The following is a 17,123-nucleotide window of genomic DNA, read 5'->3' as shown; positions in this document are numbered from 1 at the left end:
AAAACATGACAACAAATTAGTGATTTCATTATTGACAAAAGAATAAATGTTTCACAGTCAAAGTAATTATAATGTCCGTGTGGTCTAAAGTGTGGACAGAGGTTCCAGGACCCTCACACCTACCCATAGTTCCCTCTCTGACTCACCAGAGGCAGTGTACGTTTTATTCATAGTAAGCATTCCAATCAGATGTACCGATTTTATAATCCTTCTTTATATCTCCTGCATGTCTGGATATGATTACATACACAATTTCAGATGGGTTACGATTAGCTGCAGTGTTCAGTACAGTACCATGTAGGACAACAGACCATTCTGTATTACCTACGTCTTTAATTGGGTACACCATTTTTGTTGTAAGTACATATGATGTTCACAAAACACTGCCTAATACCTTATATTCAAGAATGTACCCACATGATTCACGCATGGTTTTGTTTCCAACTAAAGAAACTAGATACCTCAGAGGCAAAATCTGACCACATTCTGGCTCAATTCTTCTTTCAAGAGACTTAGGAAAAACAAAATTCTTCTTTCTCCAGATAAGCTGTGGAAAGAAGGACCTCTCCCCTAAAGCAAACTATAACGGACTCAAGGCTCAGAGATTTACTCAGAATAGGGAGCATAAGTATTGCTAACAGCCAGAGCCAGTGGATAACTTCAAGGGAACAGTATTTTCCAGATACAACAGCAGGGCAGATGCACACATGAACTCATAACGTCTATTAGCAGCGTGCAGAAGACATGTACCAACTCAAGCCAGACAGAATCCCAGCACAGAAGAGGGGAAGTGGGCACGAAGTCGCATCTGTAGTTGAGGAGCTATTGGCATTTGATTACCAATGGGGAGAATTGGAAAACCAGTTTTCTTTACTGGTGTAACTTCTGCCTGTATGAGTATTTACACTATGGGAGCTGTAGAGAAATTAATCAAAGGAGAATTACAAGTCAATGATGTCTTTTTTTTCTTTTTCTTTTTAAATTCATCTGTTTGCACACTTACTGCTAATATATCTTAATGTACTCCCCCAATTATACAATCTTTCATCAATATATCAAATACATATTCTATTCTATCTGTCTGAAACCATCTCTCCCAGAAAGTTTTGGCCTATTCCAATATGTACTTATAGTTATATAGTCTTTATTTTGAAATATTATTTTAAACCATTCTAAGAAGTAAGAGATTCCTTAACCTTTTTATTTTGTTGGAACTCATTTTTCTGAATATTCAGTCTCTCTCCTTGTTTCTTTGTTTTTATTTCTTTGTCACTGTCTCTATGTCTCTCTGTGTCTCTATCTCTCTTTGTACATGTGTGTGTATGTGTGTGTGTGTGTGTGTGTGTGTGTGTGTGTATGATCTCTACAGGGCACACCTTCCAATAAACTCACTGGAAAAGATATTAGTTAACTACCTCAAAACTGAGAGATATTTTAGCTGGGTATGGAATTTTTAAGTAGCTGCCCATTTCTCTATAGACATTTTCTCATTGCCTTCAGCTTTTAGTCTTGTAATGAAGTGATCCATTTAATTTTTCATCCTTTAAATACAATATATAGTATTCTTCTTTAAAGCAATAAAATTCATACCCCCAAGTTCTCTGGAAGTTCTTAATTATGAGCCTTCACGTCACCAATCATATGCATTTATCACAGGTTTCCATTCTAGAAACCCATGAGAACAGATTTTTCTCAGAGGCAGTGAACTGTACCAGGAAATTTGGTAAAGTTGAGTGGGTTGGAAGCCCTGTAATCCAGAGGGGATAGTAGGAGTTTCACCTGCTTCCTAACAGACCTCAGTCATGTGACTACACTCCCTATATAGGAACATGACCTATGGTCACATAGATCAGAACAGAGTTCTCTATGCTAATGGGGTATCTAAAGGCCCTGAGTATTTAGCCAATAAGCTTCATTTCCCAGACATTCCTTCCTGCAAAGGTATTTAATCTCTAGTCTACCATGAGAAGGTGGTATATACCCATTTTTATGATGAACAGTCAATAAATGGTATGGATAAACATGGACTATCTCTTTCATCAAGAACCACTGTGGGGAGCTTGGAGAAAGCCTTCTTCTATAGAGCCATGCTGCCTAAATCTCCTACAGAAGTCCCGTCCATGTTCCCAGACTTGCCACCCACTGAGCTAAACCAGAGTTCCCCCATCTCCCTGACCACTGACTCCTCTTCCTACAGGCCTCCTCTGTTCTTGGATCCTCCACAACTTCCAGTGGTGTCTGGGTGTCCAGGTCTGAGAACCCCTGGCCCTGGCCTCATTGCAGGCCCATGGACCCCAATCCTCCATTCCTGATTCATCTGCATGGCTTCCAGCAGTGACTGGATTCCCAAGAGACAGAGAACCCCAGCCTCAGCCTCCTACATCCAAGACTGCATTTTTCCCACCCTCTGAGCAGTATGTTTGCACTTCCCTAGAGCCCAGCACCCTATGTGGCACAGGGTAAATGCAGTTGAGCAGCCAGCATTTCACCTGCCCAAGCAGGGGCATTCCCACACCCCAACAGTGGGTCGAAACGTGAAACCACAGACTTTGAGTTATTTTGTGATTATTTTCTTCCTTTTGGTTTTTTTCCTGTTTATTTGTTTTTACAGTCTCTCCTGATATCCTGTTATGTTGGATGCCAAGAATATATTTCTAATTTTCTATGTCCTATAATTTTTCTTTTTGCCATTTTATTCAGCTTTCAAGATCATTTCTCCAACTTGATATTCTGATCCCACTATTAAAGAACTGTTCATGTTTCTTGTATTTCTTGTGGCTATTTGTTGTTTTTGTTAGTTATTGTTACTGTTATGATAGGATCTTAATTGTAGCCCAGAATGCATTGAAACTATGTATACCATGCTAACCTTGAACTTTAGCCTCCTGAGTAGTGCAGATTGCAGGCAGGCACCACCATACCCATCGTCTCTTCTTACTTCATGCACACAATTTAATCAGTCTTCAATTGGTGTGGTGAAGGAGGCATGAAGAAAGGATCATACAAGCTGAAACCATAAAAAATAGTTTTAATGGGAAACATTTTTTCATATTATTAAAAACTCTCATAGTGTCAATTACAAATGTACAGGGAAATAGAATTCTAAAACTAATATTTAGTTGGTATGGTGTAATTTAAAACATTAAAAATATTATGATTTCTTTCTTGGCACAGAACTTGCTGTTCTTTCTTGATAGAACTTAGGATGCTTTTCTTTTCTATGTTTTGGTAAATTACAGAATTTTCTAAATGCAGATCGGTTTCCAATCATTCATATTTTGTGCTTTTAATCCTATGAAATCTCTACATAGGTCCTGTGTATCATTGTGACCAGTGTCACAGCCCCTGAGTCAGCTTTATCTTTCTTATAACAGCCATTTCATCCATATGCAATAGTTTTAAAAAAAAATCACATCTATGTCCTTGAGATGATAGTATCAAGAAGCTCAAAGTGGTTTTATATTAGCAATATGAGTAATAATAAATCTATTTCTACCTTTTTGAAGTAACTTATTTTGCTGAAGTATTGTGTTACTAGGAATAGAAATATAATTTCTCAAAGGTTATCAAGGATGGTATCTAAACTGTTCTTTTGATGGTGAACTGAAATTTTATATATATATAGTTATCTCCAACTTACTATTTTTCCAACTCTTATTTGACTGTTTGTTGATTTGTGATTTGCTCCTTTCTCTGCTTTTATATTAGATATTTGATCGCCTTATATATAAGAGTGGAACACTGAAAATTCATGTGCAGAGCTTACTAAGGTGGGATTAAGTAGTAGATGTTCTGGACATAAGGTCCGAAAGTCCTATCTTTGGGAGACAGACTAGTGTAACAGACCTGTAATCCCAACTACTCTGGAGGCTGAGAATGGAAAGTTGTAAGTTCAAGGCTAGCCTGTGGAATTTATCAAATGTTTCATGCTCAACCACCCTAGAATCAGTCTCTTGATCTTTAAAAATAAAAATAGCTTGAAGCAGTCATGCTATACAGAGAATATTCTTCACACTTTGCTGTCTGTATCTTTGATGCTGGATGAAGAAAGTCCTAGAAGCTGTTTTGCACATCCACTTCCCATTCCTGACAATGTTTATTCATTTAGCTACCTTCATTCTCGCCCATGTGTCCAGAGACCTTCTGTTTCAATCTCTGCAAAGAATAAAGCTTTGGTGTTCTCCTTCATGGAGTAGACAGTCAAACCACCAGCTGTTCTTAGGGTGTGTGCATGTGTATGAGTGTGTGTGTGTGTGTGTGTGTGTGTGTGTGGTGTCTTTGGTTTTTTGTTTGGGGAGACAAGGTCTGATTATGTATCCCAAGCTAACCTGGAACTTTCTATTGCACCCAATGCTGGCCTCAAACATGAACTTTCAGCCTGCCTCTTGAAGGCTGGTATAACAGGGTTCTGCTGCCTTAGCTTCATTTACTGTAATTTGGCCCCACCTTCATCCCTTTTTCCACTGATCAAGTGTGCTATCAATCAAGGCTCAGGAGAGGAGGGGCACTGGTAGCTGTAGATTCTCGAATGTCATTGCTTCTTGACTATCGTTTGCTGGTTGAACATTTAGTGCTTTCTGAGTCCTCTAATCACTGGACTATCTGCTTCTTCCTTTTCTAAATTTGGTTACTATTTTTCTCATCATTTCATCCTTTTATTCAAAGATTTTTAAAGTAAAAACTTTGTGATCATTTTGGTGAGGTTTTAAAAGAGAAAATTTTAAATGTGTTATCAATTCACTACCTTCATTCAAAAGCCTTTTATCTGGTGTGTGTGTACATTTATGCATATATATGCATACATACATGCTTATGTACACACATTTAATATACACATATATTTTTATATATGTATATATAAAATGTATAGTATAAAATATATAATATATATAAATTTATATATAAATTATTATTTTTCAATATCTGAAGCTCTTGACCAATTCAAACTCAATATATGTAAAGCTGAAGCTGATAAAGTTATACTTTTTGGTTCTTTTTAGTAGTTGCAGAAAGTAAAGTTGTTATTTTTTTTTCTGTTACACTTTTCTCTAGATACCTTGATTCGGCTTAAGTTCTGTCACAGATTTTTGCTTTTTTTATATCAATACTGTGTAAAATAAATGATGAATATTGTAAAGACTTTCTATGTAATCAATTCATAACACATTCTTGAGACGGCTTCTGTGCAGTTATCCAACTTCATCTCCTGGCATTTTTAATAACCTTCTTAATATTTTCTGTCATCCCCATCTGTTTGGATTTAAGGTTGATTATCCAGACAAGCTGGGCTGCAAAGAGCCACCCGATCACTTCAGTGCGTGTCATGCAGGTGTTAGACTCGTGACATTTTCAGGGAGGAAATATGAAACCACTCCTGCTACATTATACTCACATCTCCCAGGTAGGTAGATTACCCAGAACGCTGGGAAATTAAGCGTAGACACAATCACAGGGAATCAACGTCACTGGTTCTTTAAACCAGCTCAACTTAACCTGGCACAGATTCCCTAATGGGTAATTCTCTGACTGTATCCCTAGGGGAAATATATTGAGCATAGTCAAAGGTTAAGGCAGAAGAGTGCGGTGAGATGAGGAGACAGCCAATCAGATGAAGAGGGTCTAAAGATCCAATGCCTGCAAGCGAGCAGCACCAAGCCCAGCTGCTTAGTCTCCTTCCGTTGCGGGTGAACAGCGCCCATATGTTTGTTGCAAACGCTTCTTACGTTGGCTGTAGCCACAGAGCAGCCCGGTATCTAAGAAGAGAGGGATAGATGCCCAAGCAACTCATTCTGCATAGCAGCTGTCGCGACAACCCTCACTGTGCTGGAATGTGCTCACTTGAAGGTATTGGTTCTTTTACATTAAGCCCTTATGATTTTAAAGAAAGAAGCAGGGAAGGCTGGTGCTGGGGAGACTTTCTGCTTTCTAATAACGCTTTGTTCCTTCTCTGGCTAATCCCTGCTTTCCAATGCTTAACCTCTGGCTGAGGCTATGCAAGGCAGAATAAAAGGGACACTTTCCATTGCCTAAGCGACTGCACAGACCCTTTATGAGGACAGCCTCTTTGTTAATGTTGCTATTGTTCTCAAGGTAAGCTGGCTAATAATGCTGCCTTCAATCTTCACATTCTGCTACATTCATAACTACGAATGGGGGGGGGGAAGGATGGGACTATGTGTCTTCAAGGTTGTTGCAATTTCTCTAATTACTTACCAGCCTTAGAGACAAAAAGCTCCAAACTGCTGATCAAATGTAGAGAAAGAATTTGGCTGGTAATTGAATTCCTCTGTGCTTAGGATGCAATGCAAGGTTTATTAAAAAAAAAAAAGACACACACACACACACACACACACACACACGCACGCACACACCACCACCAACAACAATAACAACAAAACACTTTTCAATCCTGCTTAATAATTAAGGTGCCTTAATTATCATCTATTACCGAGAGTTAGTGCAATCACCTAAAATCATCAGCATATGAGGAGCCCTTGTTTTAGTTGCCAAGGTAATTGGGAGGATAATCCAATATGCTCCAGAGTAACAAAAGACCCCTGAGGAACACACGTATTAGAAGAGGCGCGGAGTTGCTTCACGGAGCATTTCTTTCTCCGAGTGTGTCCTCTTTTGTGTCTTGTCCCATCAGTTACATTAGCAGAAACAGGTAACACAGGGACTCCCATAGCGTCCCCTGTACTTAAACTCGAACGATTATTTATCCTATACGTCACATAGTGCTTAATCTATGCCTAGGATGTGAATTTGTTGACCGTCTCGAAGCTTCCGCTGTTTCAGCTCTGTGTTAGCCTCTGTGGGACGTCTGAAGTCACGCACCAGCGGGCTGTGAATGGTGGTCTCAGGGAAAGTAGAGTCTGTTTTTGCAGAGAATGGACACAGATGCCAGGTTGCTCTCGTAGTTGTCTCTAAAAAGCACGACACATGGGAAATGTAATCTTCATAGCAAATGGCCAGAGCTGACCTTTTTGGGGGAAATGATATAGCATCTTTATAGAGTTAATTTTTAAAGGTTTTTCTTTTCTTTTCTTTTTTTAGATGTTAAAGCATTGATAGAGAAACCAAGTGGTATTTTATTACTTTTTATTCATTTAATTATTGTCTGTGGAACTAGATATACTTAACTGTGTAAAGTTATCAATTATGTTATTATGACCATCTTTGGCATTTTGGGTTGCTCTATTCCAATGTGAATGATTCTACTTACCAAGTGTGACAATCAAGTCAAACTAGTATTTAGTACTAATGTTCTTTTTTTTTAAGCACTGCTTAATAATCAAAAGCCATATACCTAGTGATAAAACTGTACAAATTTAACATCTAATTTGTAACATTAAAAAAGTCAGCAGTAAAGTAACACAAGATTCTTTTTCCTGAGTGGGAAAATCTTATTTCTTACTACCTTTAAAGGACATTGCTTTTCAGAAGGCAAAGTAAAAACTTAACTGGATGCCCACAGGGAGTCCACTAACAACTTTGATGAATGGGGATGGTACCTGGCATTTGGTTACACATGAGATCACAAAGGTCAGCATCCTGAACTTGGCTATGAGTAACGTTGTACATGGGATGGCATAAGTCTTGGTTTTGCTAACAGAAAAAAGAATGAGAAAGAAAGGCAGGATGTAATTCTAGAGAGATAATAGAACAAGGCATCCCCCAAGATGAGAGAAACTTGAGGTGTAGCCTTGACACCAGAAAGTCCCACTTCCTCTGTAAACTGGGGAGGAGGGGACCGGACTTACTTTACTGGCTTATGAGAATTATAAGAAACCCACATTAGAATACATAGTTCTTGTAAATAAAATAAGGACATTACTATGAGGATGATAGAGCAGGTTGACTTTCATTCATTGGCACCGACGAAATCCTTCCTTTGAGAGCCCTTGTACTTCCCCTTTCCTGTTAGGGTGGGAGAGATGGTCTTCTCCAGGAAGAGTCCCCTAATTGGTTATCCAATACCAGGCAGTCAGCTGTGAACCATAGAGATAGTGTATGGACTAAGCAGGCTGCATTTCTGTATTTAGGAGTCTATGTATTTGTCTATATGTATAAAAAAGAGGTCATGAGTCTGAGAGAGATGGTGGTGGGTGCATGGGAGGAGTCTGAGGGAGGGATGGAAGAGAATGGAGGAAAGGATCTTATTATATTACAATTTCAAAAGAAATAACTATAGAAATTTCTCTTTTAGAAGAGGAACTTAGTCCAGTGGAGACTTTAGAAAGGACTGTAGTGTCTCTTTACCTGTCTTCACTCCCCCCAGTTCTCTTGCATCTCTCATTTAACACCAGACTTCTACCTGCTGAGAACATTGCTTTCAGAATGATGCTCTTGAATCCTAATTAAATGCAAATTGCCTCGGAAAGGAGACAATAAGTTGTTATTACCTGGCTGTGTTTTGTAAGGACCCGAGAGAGGTCTCCTACTAGTCATTGCTGAGTAGGTGACAAAGTTCTAAGAAGGAACAATGAGAATACCAGGGAGAAAGGATACAAAAGAGAAAACAGGGTGTGGAAAACATATCCCATAATGCTCAGACAGCCATCAATAACTACAAAGGAAGTTTGGTTGCAGGTCCAAAATAACATCAAACTCCCAGATAGGCAGCAATGTTGTAGAGAAGCCCGAGATACGCAGTTTTTGTTTTGTTTTTTTTCTCTTGGTCTAATATCTCTTTGAGGATATTTGCTGTAAGTGGTCTCTTTCATAACGTTTGTAGAAGGAACTGACTACTGGTTCAAGGAAATGGAATTTCAGTTTAAGAAACAAGTAAAAGTTTTATTTTGTTCTTATACTAACTTTTGTCGAAGGACATGTAAAGGGACACTGTGAAGAATGATGTCTGTGAGAATTAGCTCTGGTCCTGTGCAAGCTAGACTCCAAATACAGCAGAGGGCAATATGGCCCCACAGCAAGGATGACCTTCCAACTTGGGTATCTCGCCAACTCTCCATTTTCAAGGTTATTCCTGTATTTCTCTTTGATCATATCCAACTTCATGCTAATTCTGCTTATTCCCTCATCTGAGAGTGATCTGATTTAGAGAAGTCCAAATTATAATTGGCCAGTGCAATCTCTAATCCCACTGAAATGCAAAGAACTCTGTGTGAAGGAACACCACAAAAAGCTATGTTAGCTTTTTCTCGTCTAGTATTTATGAGAGTATGCTGACTTATTTTTGTAATTTTTATTTCCTTAACATATTGGAGTTCTTCCAAGGAAAAGATAACCCATGCTTTTAAATCTACCACTGTGACACCATTTTATTGAAGGCATTAACACCATTCCTTTCTCGAGATGTGCATGGCTGTATTAACACTGAACGATCTATCAAAGTTACAGGAAAAAAAAGTGACTCCACAATAAAATATATATGTATATGAGTACACTGTAGCTCTCTTCAGACACACCAAGAGAAGGCATTAGATCCCCTTATAGATGGTTATAAGCCACCATATGGTTACTGGGAATTGAACTCTGGAAGAGTAGTCAGTGCTCTTAACCACTAAGCCATCTCTTCAGCCCCCAGAAAGAAAATTTAAATCCATAAGTCAGGGGAAAAGTTGTTTTGGTTCAATAGCATTCAACAACTTCAGGTCACTCTGTCCTGGCAACCTCATGATCTCAGAGAATTGAGCTGATCCCCAAGCAAATCTGATAAAAGAATGAATGATAAAGTACTAGGCCAATCTCATCTATGTAAGGGCTAAATCCAGAATGTGCATTGATAGAAAGGATTGCTAAGACCAGGTCAAAGGGGTACCAGAAATGTCCTCCACCTCCTGGAAGGTGGAAGTTAGCTTCTAATATTAGTGGAAAGAACAGACTGCAACATTACCTGAGCAATAGGTTGGACCCCTAGAGTCAGACAAAGGACTTCTGGAATGAACCATGATGATCAATCCTACTCAATACGAGAGAACATATAAAGATAATTCCAAGATTTCTATGAGCAGTCCCTTTCCATTCCCTTAAAGAACTTGAACTGTCTACTCATGTCTTCTCCTGACATCTTTGTATGGACTGTGGTCCAACCAAGTGCATGTTCACTGTAATACATCCAAAGGGGTGACGTGATGCACATACCTGTTAACAACTAGCCTGTTATGAAATCCCTTGTAGCAGGTAATGGAAAACAATGGAGCTCTTTTCTTGGACTACTACCAGAATTTGTCTTGTTTTGTTTAGGATGATGTCAGTGAGGATCATTTGAAGATAGAATCTGGGTTTATGACCTGGGAGTCAGTCAGTCTAAGATTCCTTCCTTCTCTCCCTGCTTTAAATGCTTTCAATGGTTTTCCTCCCAGCAGACACAAAGGAAACTCTCAATGTGTTCATTTGCTGAATGTTCAGCTTCTTTGTAGACCATCTGGGGCTCTGTTCCATTTGTGTTCAGTTTACAGAGACACTCACATTCCCCTTTTACCCAGCACTGTAGAACAGAGATAATCACTCACTGTTGACACAGGTCGTAGTACAGTGTCTCAAGTGTCCCTCAAAAGTCTATTCAATCTATTCCTAGAGGAAACAATAGATTGTGTTGGTAAAGAAGACCCTCAATGAGTAAAGATATTTGTCAAAAATTAAAAGTATTGGGACTAGAGGATTGGCCAGTTTGTAAACACAGGTGTGAACACCTGACTTCCATCAATCACATGCACACACACACACACACACACCACAAACATACAAAGCTTGTCAGGAAGGAACATGCTTGTTGTACCCCTAGCACTGAGAAGTAGAAACAGAAGAATCCCTAAATCTCATTCGCTAGTCAGGCTAGTTGAATTTGAAACCCCAGGCCAATGACAGACATTGTCTCAGAAAACAAGGTGGGCATCTCCCAAAGAATGAGACCTAAGGTTGTTCTCTAATCTCCACATATACACAGAAAGACACACACACACACACACACATGCACGAATGTACACATGTACACACAACATCCAATAGAGATTTGTATTTATCCTAGCTCCAAATATACATTTTTCAAAAATCATTACTGCCTCTCCCCCTGGGGTCCTTTTGACAATTCTTTGCTACTCTGTTGAGCTCACTCAAGTACTAGGTTAATATTTGCATGGACTCAGTAGTCTCTTCAAAGTAACTTATAAAAATATTGCCTTGTAATCTTCATCCTGTACTGAAATAGACTTCTGTCAATCACTCTGACCTCTCCTTCTACCTCCTTTGACAAAACCATTACCTGTCCTAAGCCTAACTTCATTTCATTCATCAGAGCCAAGACTGCTCCATAAGTCTGTATGAAAATAGACCTTACAAACCTTATTCTTAAAGTATTTGTGACAGAACCAATTACACTTTGTAGGAAAATGTCTTCATCCTTCCTTTCCCTTCTCCAGTCATCACAGGGCATGTCAGACCATGGCTTCATGGGAAGAAAATGTCACTGAGCATTTTGATAATGATGACATCATCAATTAAATTCCACAAGTTGTCTCAAATCCAGCGTTTTCTTTGAGGTTCCTATTGTCTTTGTTTAGACCCTCACACCTCTTTTCTAGTGACTACTTTTTTTTTTTATTACTTTTGAAACATGGTCTTTTTGTATAACCTGGCTGTCTTTGAGTTTACTATGTATTTCAGGCTGGCCATGAACTCAAAGCAGTCTGTCGCATGTAGCTTTTGCTACCCTGTCTAAGTTCCTAGAATGGGATAGCAGTACCAGAGAATATTGGATCTGCCAGTGAAAACACAGACATGCACAGTTGTTCAGTTTCAACTTGCCTTTTTGGCACAATTGCTGGATGCTACTTATCTCCTGCCTAGAGAATCAGTGCCCTTATCAATATTCTTATCTCCACACCACTCCACCTGCTAACTTTAGTTGCTCAGTTACATCTAGTTCCAGCTGAACTTCCCCAACTGCTTGCTTATGGGAGTGGTCTGTGGTTATTCTGTCCAAGATCTCACATGGCTGGTCACCTTTTCCCCCTAGAAGCATCTCCAAATCTCTCTCTCTCTCCCTCTCTCCTCTCTCTCTCTCTCTCTCTCTCTCTCTCTCTTCTCCTTGCGTCCGGGAACCCTGAAATGCTGCCTATTCCTTCCACCCAGCAATTGACCCATGGCTTCTTTACTGATAGATCAAGAGCCAACTAGGGAACAGGACCTTAGCATCAGAACTATCCCTACAGCAGTCTCCATTTCTCAGTATTAGGACTACAGATGTATAGGACCATACCTGGTGGTAGTATTCTTTATATCTGACGAGAACCTGTCTTACCTTTGACAATACCATGTGTCAGATAATGTTACATGTTATCTAATTAAATATTGAAAATCATTATGTATTGTTTTAGTTAGGGCTTTATTACAGTGAAGAGACATCATGACTGTGGCAACTCTTATAAGGTACAGCATTTAATTGCAGGTGGCTTATAGTTTCAGATATTTAGTCCCTTATCATCATGGCAGGAAGCATGGCAGTATGTAGGTAAACATGGTGCTGGAGCTGGTGTCAAAAGTTCTACATTTTGATCTGCAGGTAGCAAGGAGTGAGTGTGCCATACTGGGCATAGCTTGAGCATAGGAGACTTCAAAGCCAACCCCACAGTAACACACCTCTCCTAACAAGGCCACACCTCCCTTAACAAGGCCACACCTTCTAATTGTACCCCTGCCTATGGGCCAAGCATTCAAACACATAAGTCTATGGCGGCCAAACGTATTCAAACCACCACATGAATGCACCACAGTACATTACCCATTTTCCCTGCTACATCTGGACTATTAGAGAGAAGAGAAGTGTGGCTGTCATAAAAGGAATGATGGATGAAAAGCAAGTGAGCTAATTAATGACAAAGACAGAGGGGCTGACTAATGCATATTAACCACATGACACTGTTTCGGCATAGAAAATAATTTAAGGAGAGAATAAGGCCCATGAACTGTAGAAGAAATGTTTTGTAAGCAAAGGAAAACGGAGGAACTAGGAGAAGACCTTAAAAACTATGTGCTCTAATGGAAACTGGACAAGTTCAGACAAATACTGATGGTCTGATGAAAGACATAAAATAACAGAGAAGCCACATTCGAGAATTCATGTAAGAAGAGTATAAGATGCCTCAAGCAGAGGTTCTGTTTCCCCAAGAATCATCTGAGGAAACTTAGATAGAAATGTACCAGTTATGGAGGGAGCATGCAGCATGCATGGGGCCTGCCTGAGTCGGCACCAGGTCCTCTGTGTATATATCATGGCTTCCAGTTTAGTGTTCTATGGGATTCCTGAGTTTGCAAACAGTGGGTCTCTGATTCTTGTGTCTTCTCTTGTGCTCATTTCCTTCTGTTGGTTTGTCTTACCCTACTTTGATGTGACAGTTTTGTTTTTACTTATTACATTTTATTTTGTTGTATTTTTGAAAGAAAGAAAGAAAGAAAGAGAGAGAGAGAGAGAGAGAGAGAGAGAGAGAGAGAGAGAGAGAGAGAGAAAGGCTTATCCACTGGGTAAAGGTTAACAGGTGAACCATCACTTATACCATACCAGGAGGGGGTAATCAGTTTTCTTCAATTGATAGGTGCTAGGTATATCAACCACACCAGGGCAGGTCTCATGTTCAATAGTAGTTAAACATATAACTGGACTCCACATTTTTTTTGGTTTTGGTTTTGTGTGTGTGTGTGTGTGTGTGTGTGTGTCCTTTATTTGGTTACAGTTTGGTGACTTTTTTCTTTCTTTTTATGTGGTTTTATTTAGTTTTCATGGTCTTGGGGATTGTGTTGTTGTTTGGGACTTTTAAAATTTGGGAGGGTAGGTAGGGTAAGAGGATCTTGAGGACTTGGAGGAGGAGAAGAATATAATCAAAATGTAGTTGTATTTAAAATTGTTTTAAATAATGAAAAACATAGTGATAATGATGATGGTGGTGGTAATAATGATGGTGTTGATGGTGGTAATGATGATGATTAAATGATGATGAGGTGGTGGTGGTGATGATGATGAGATAATGGTGATGGTGATAATGGTGCTGGTGCTGCTGCTGATGGTGATGATGGTGATGGTGATGATGATGATGGTGATGGTGATGATGATGGTGGTGGTGATGGTAATGATGATGGTGATGATGGTAATGGTGATGATGATGATGGTGGTGGTGATGATGATGGTGATGATGGTGGTGATGATGATGATGATGATGATGAGATAATGATGATGATGGTGCTGAGAATACCATTTGTGCTCAGAATAGACTCCAATTCCTCTCATGGATTAATTTCAGTCTTTCTGGATCATGTCTCTCTATATAGGCAGGCTATTTGGTCTCTGTGCCCTTGTTCTATGTTCCACATATTACGAACTACACGAGCTGCCAAACATTTCTCATTCCAAGCTATTTTGAAGGATGCTGCTTCCAAGTGGAACACGACCTTCCCCATCCCTCCCCCAGGCCCCTCACGTTGTCTTCTAACACTTCCTGCAGTCAGGATTTACACAGTTGCTTCATTACCACGATTCACTTACAGCATTGTTTATCCATTCTCCTTTTAACCTACTAGACGGATGTTATTTCTTGTAGCTTGAACAGACACTGTTTGCATATTTGGAAAAATGACTCCTACGTGGGGGAGTTTGTGGCCTCACTCCTGGAGGTCCCTCTCTCCCTCCCTCCCTCTCTCTCTCTCTCTCTCTCTCTCTCTCTCTCTCTCTCTCTCTCTCCCCCATGGATCAAAATGGAGCTCTCAGCTGCTTCTCCAGCACCATGACTACGTTCTGCCATGCTCTCTGTCATGATGATAGTGGACTTAAGCAAGCCCTCAAACTAAAGGCTTTCTATTATATAAGTTGACTTGGTCATGCTGTCTATTCTCAACAATAGAACAATATCTAGGACATAGCCCTTCCCTAGGATCTGGGTTGGATCTACAGCACACATATGACAGCTCACAACTCTCTTTAACTCCAGGTTCAGGGGACCTGACACCCTCTTCTTGCCCCTATGTATACCACGTGCACAAAGCGCACATTCACACATGCAATCAAGACACCCATTTAATCCATATAAAGCAAAATTTTAAAAAATACAGAAAATATGAAATGGATAGATGATGTCAAGGGAAATTCTACACTATTTAAAGAGGAGATTAAAAAAAGCTTGCTTGAGTAGGCCTAGAGTTCTTTCTTTCCAAAGATTTTCCACAAATTCTATTTTTTCCTTTAGCATTATAGTTAATGTCATATGAAAATTCTCAAGATAAAACTGAATTTTTGCATTCCTTAGTTTATCTGAGTCTTATTTTTCTCTGTATAAAATATATAACTAGAAAACTTTGACTTCCTAAAGTTGTTTCTCCTAGAACTACTCTGTGGCTATATGAGCCTAAAATATATTACGTAGTCTTTGAGGCACAGGTAGAAATGTGATATAGTTTACCAGGTATTGATGGAAGCATTAGGAGGGAAAAGACAGACCTGAGGAAGAGCATGGGCTAAATCAGAGACAAAGGACAGAATGTCTCAGAGTCAGAAAGGTTGTCCTGAATTGAGAAGTGGGCTCTCTTAAAGAAACAAGAATTCCGGGACCCAAGACTGGAAAAGCATTCAGAATTGTTCATTATCTGAGATTTCTTTTATAGCTACCATGTCTAGACATAGAGGTTGGAAGAGGGATAAACAAGAACAACGCGAGCACTCCCCTCATAGAGATTATACAGTAGAGGGAGGAGGCAAATAACATATAGGAAAAATATAATTTCACGGCCCTATAATAAAAGGGGGAAAAGAACCAGACAGTCTGGATTCAAATCACAGCCCTCCACCCTGACCCAGAGAAAGACTCTTCACCTTTTCATGCCCTGGTGCTATCAGTGTGACACGGAAAATAGGACCTTCTTCTTACGGTTGTTGATATGTGAGGATTGATGAGAGTAACCCCCTGTAAAATTTTAAACAGTGTGTGATGCATTTAAGTTTGAAATAAATGTTAACCTTTGCTGTGCTGATCTGTACAGCATGATAATAAAGCACCCATGCAGGGCTTTCTTCTCCCGTACAGTTAGCGTCTGTGCTATCCAGATAAATCTTCCCTATAAAGGGAAGCTCTGTGCATCATAAAGTATTTATTTTAGCAGCTTCTTTGGCCTCCACTCACTAGTGCTAGACACACTTCCTGATAATGATAACCCCAAATGACTCTAGCCTTGTATAAAGATTCCTGGGAGGCAAAAATCTCTTCTGGTTGAAACCTGCTGAGTTAGACAGTAAACAGCTGCAGCGCTTCAGAGTTCTGGGGAAAAAAGAAAGGAAGGAAGGAAGGAAGGAAGGAAGGAAGGAAGGAAGGAAGGAAGGAAGGAAGGAGAAAGAAAGAAAGAAAGAAAGAAAGAAAGAAAGAAAGAAAGAAAGAAAGAAAGAAAAAGCCTTTGAAGAGACACAGAGAGAGAACCCTGGGTGATGAACAGGAAGGAAGCATTCATATACAGCCATGAGGCGTGGTGGGTGCTTTAGTAGAGGGAACAGCAAGGATAAAGACCCTCAGAGGAGGAACAGATTTGTGCCCCAGCTTGGACTAGAATGAAGACAATGTTGAAGAAGTACCTAGAGATCAGAGTAAAATATCAGAAATGTAAGGGGCCAGGGAGGGGAGGGAGGCAGAGGTATTGCCTAGCATTCAGTAAGTCTAGTTCTGTTCCCCACACAGCGTAAACTAGGTATAGAAGCATACAACTGTAAACTCCACATTCAGATGGTAGACGCAGGAAGATCTAAAGTTAAAGGATAGTTGGTTACATTGCTTGGACTAACCTGGGTCCCACGAGACCCTGTCCAGAACAAATGCACATCATGGTAATAAATTTGAGTTTTTTTGATTCTGTACCGAAAAGCTACTATAAGGTTTTAAGCAGGTGAATGATATGTTTGCTTTTGGGGTTAATTATTTGATTGTGAAGCATGGAAGTGAAAAAAAATTGCAATCAGAGAGGCCATGGAGGATGTAAAGGCCCAGCCCAGTGAAGGCTGAAGGGGCTTGATTGGAGCTGGTAAGGTCATAGACGTGAATGCGGAGAGATGTAACGGGATTCTAATGAACTGTGGAGGAACAAGGAAGCTGTGGACGAGAGGAGGAACAAGGGAGCTGTGGACGAGAGGAGGA

General features: G+C 39.8%; 1 protein-coding gene across 1 annotated transcript in view; it reads left to right on the top strand.

Annotated features, from left to right (window-relative positions):
- The first annotated feature begins 5,666 nt into the window (after window positions 1-5,666).
- Sorbs2 (sorbin and SH3 domain containing 2) overlaps window positions 5,667-17,123 on the top strand; it is a 308,074-nt gene continuing 296,617 nt past the window's right edge. The window contains exon 1 of the mRNA XM_028757677.1: window positions 5,667-5,844. The gene's annotated coding sequence lies outside the window, so the exon portion shown is untranslated. The remainder of the gene's footprint in view (window positions 5,845-17,123) is intronic.

The sequence above is a fragment of the Grammomys surdaster genome, unplaced genomic scaffold, assembly GCF_004785775.1.
Source record: "Grammomys surdaster isolate TR1022 unplaced genomic scaffold, NIH_TR_1.0 126178, whole genome shotgun sequence".
Taxonomy (NCBI): domain Eukaryota; kingdom Metazoa; phylum Chordata; class Mammalia; order Rodentia; family Muridae; genus Grammomys; species Grammomys surdaster.
Note: the sequence above shows the minus strand (reverse complement) of the source record. Positions and strands in the feature narration are given on the sequence as shown.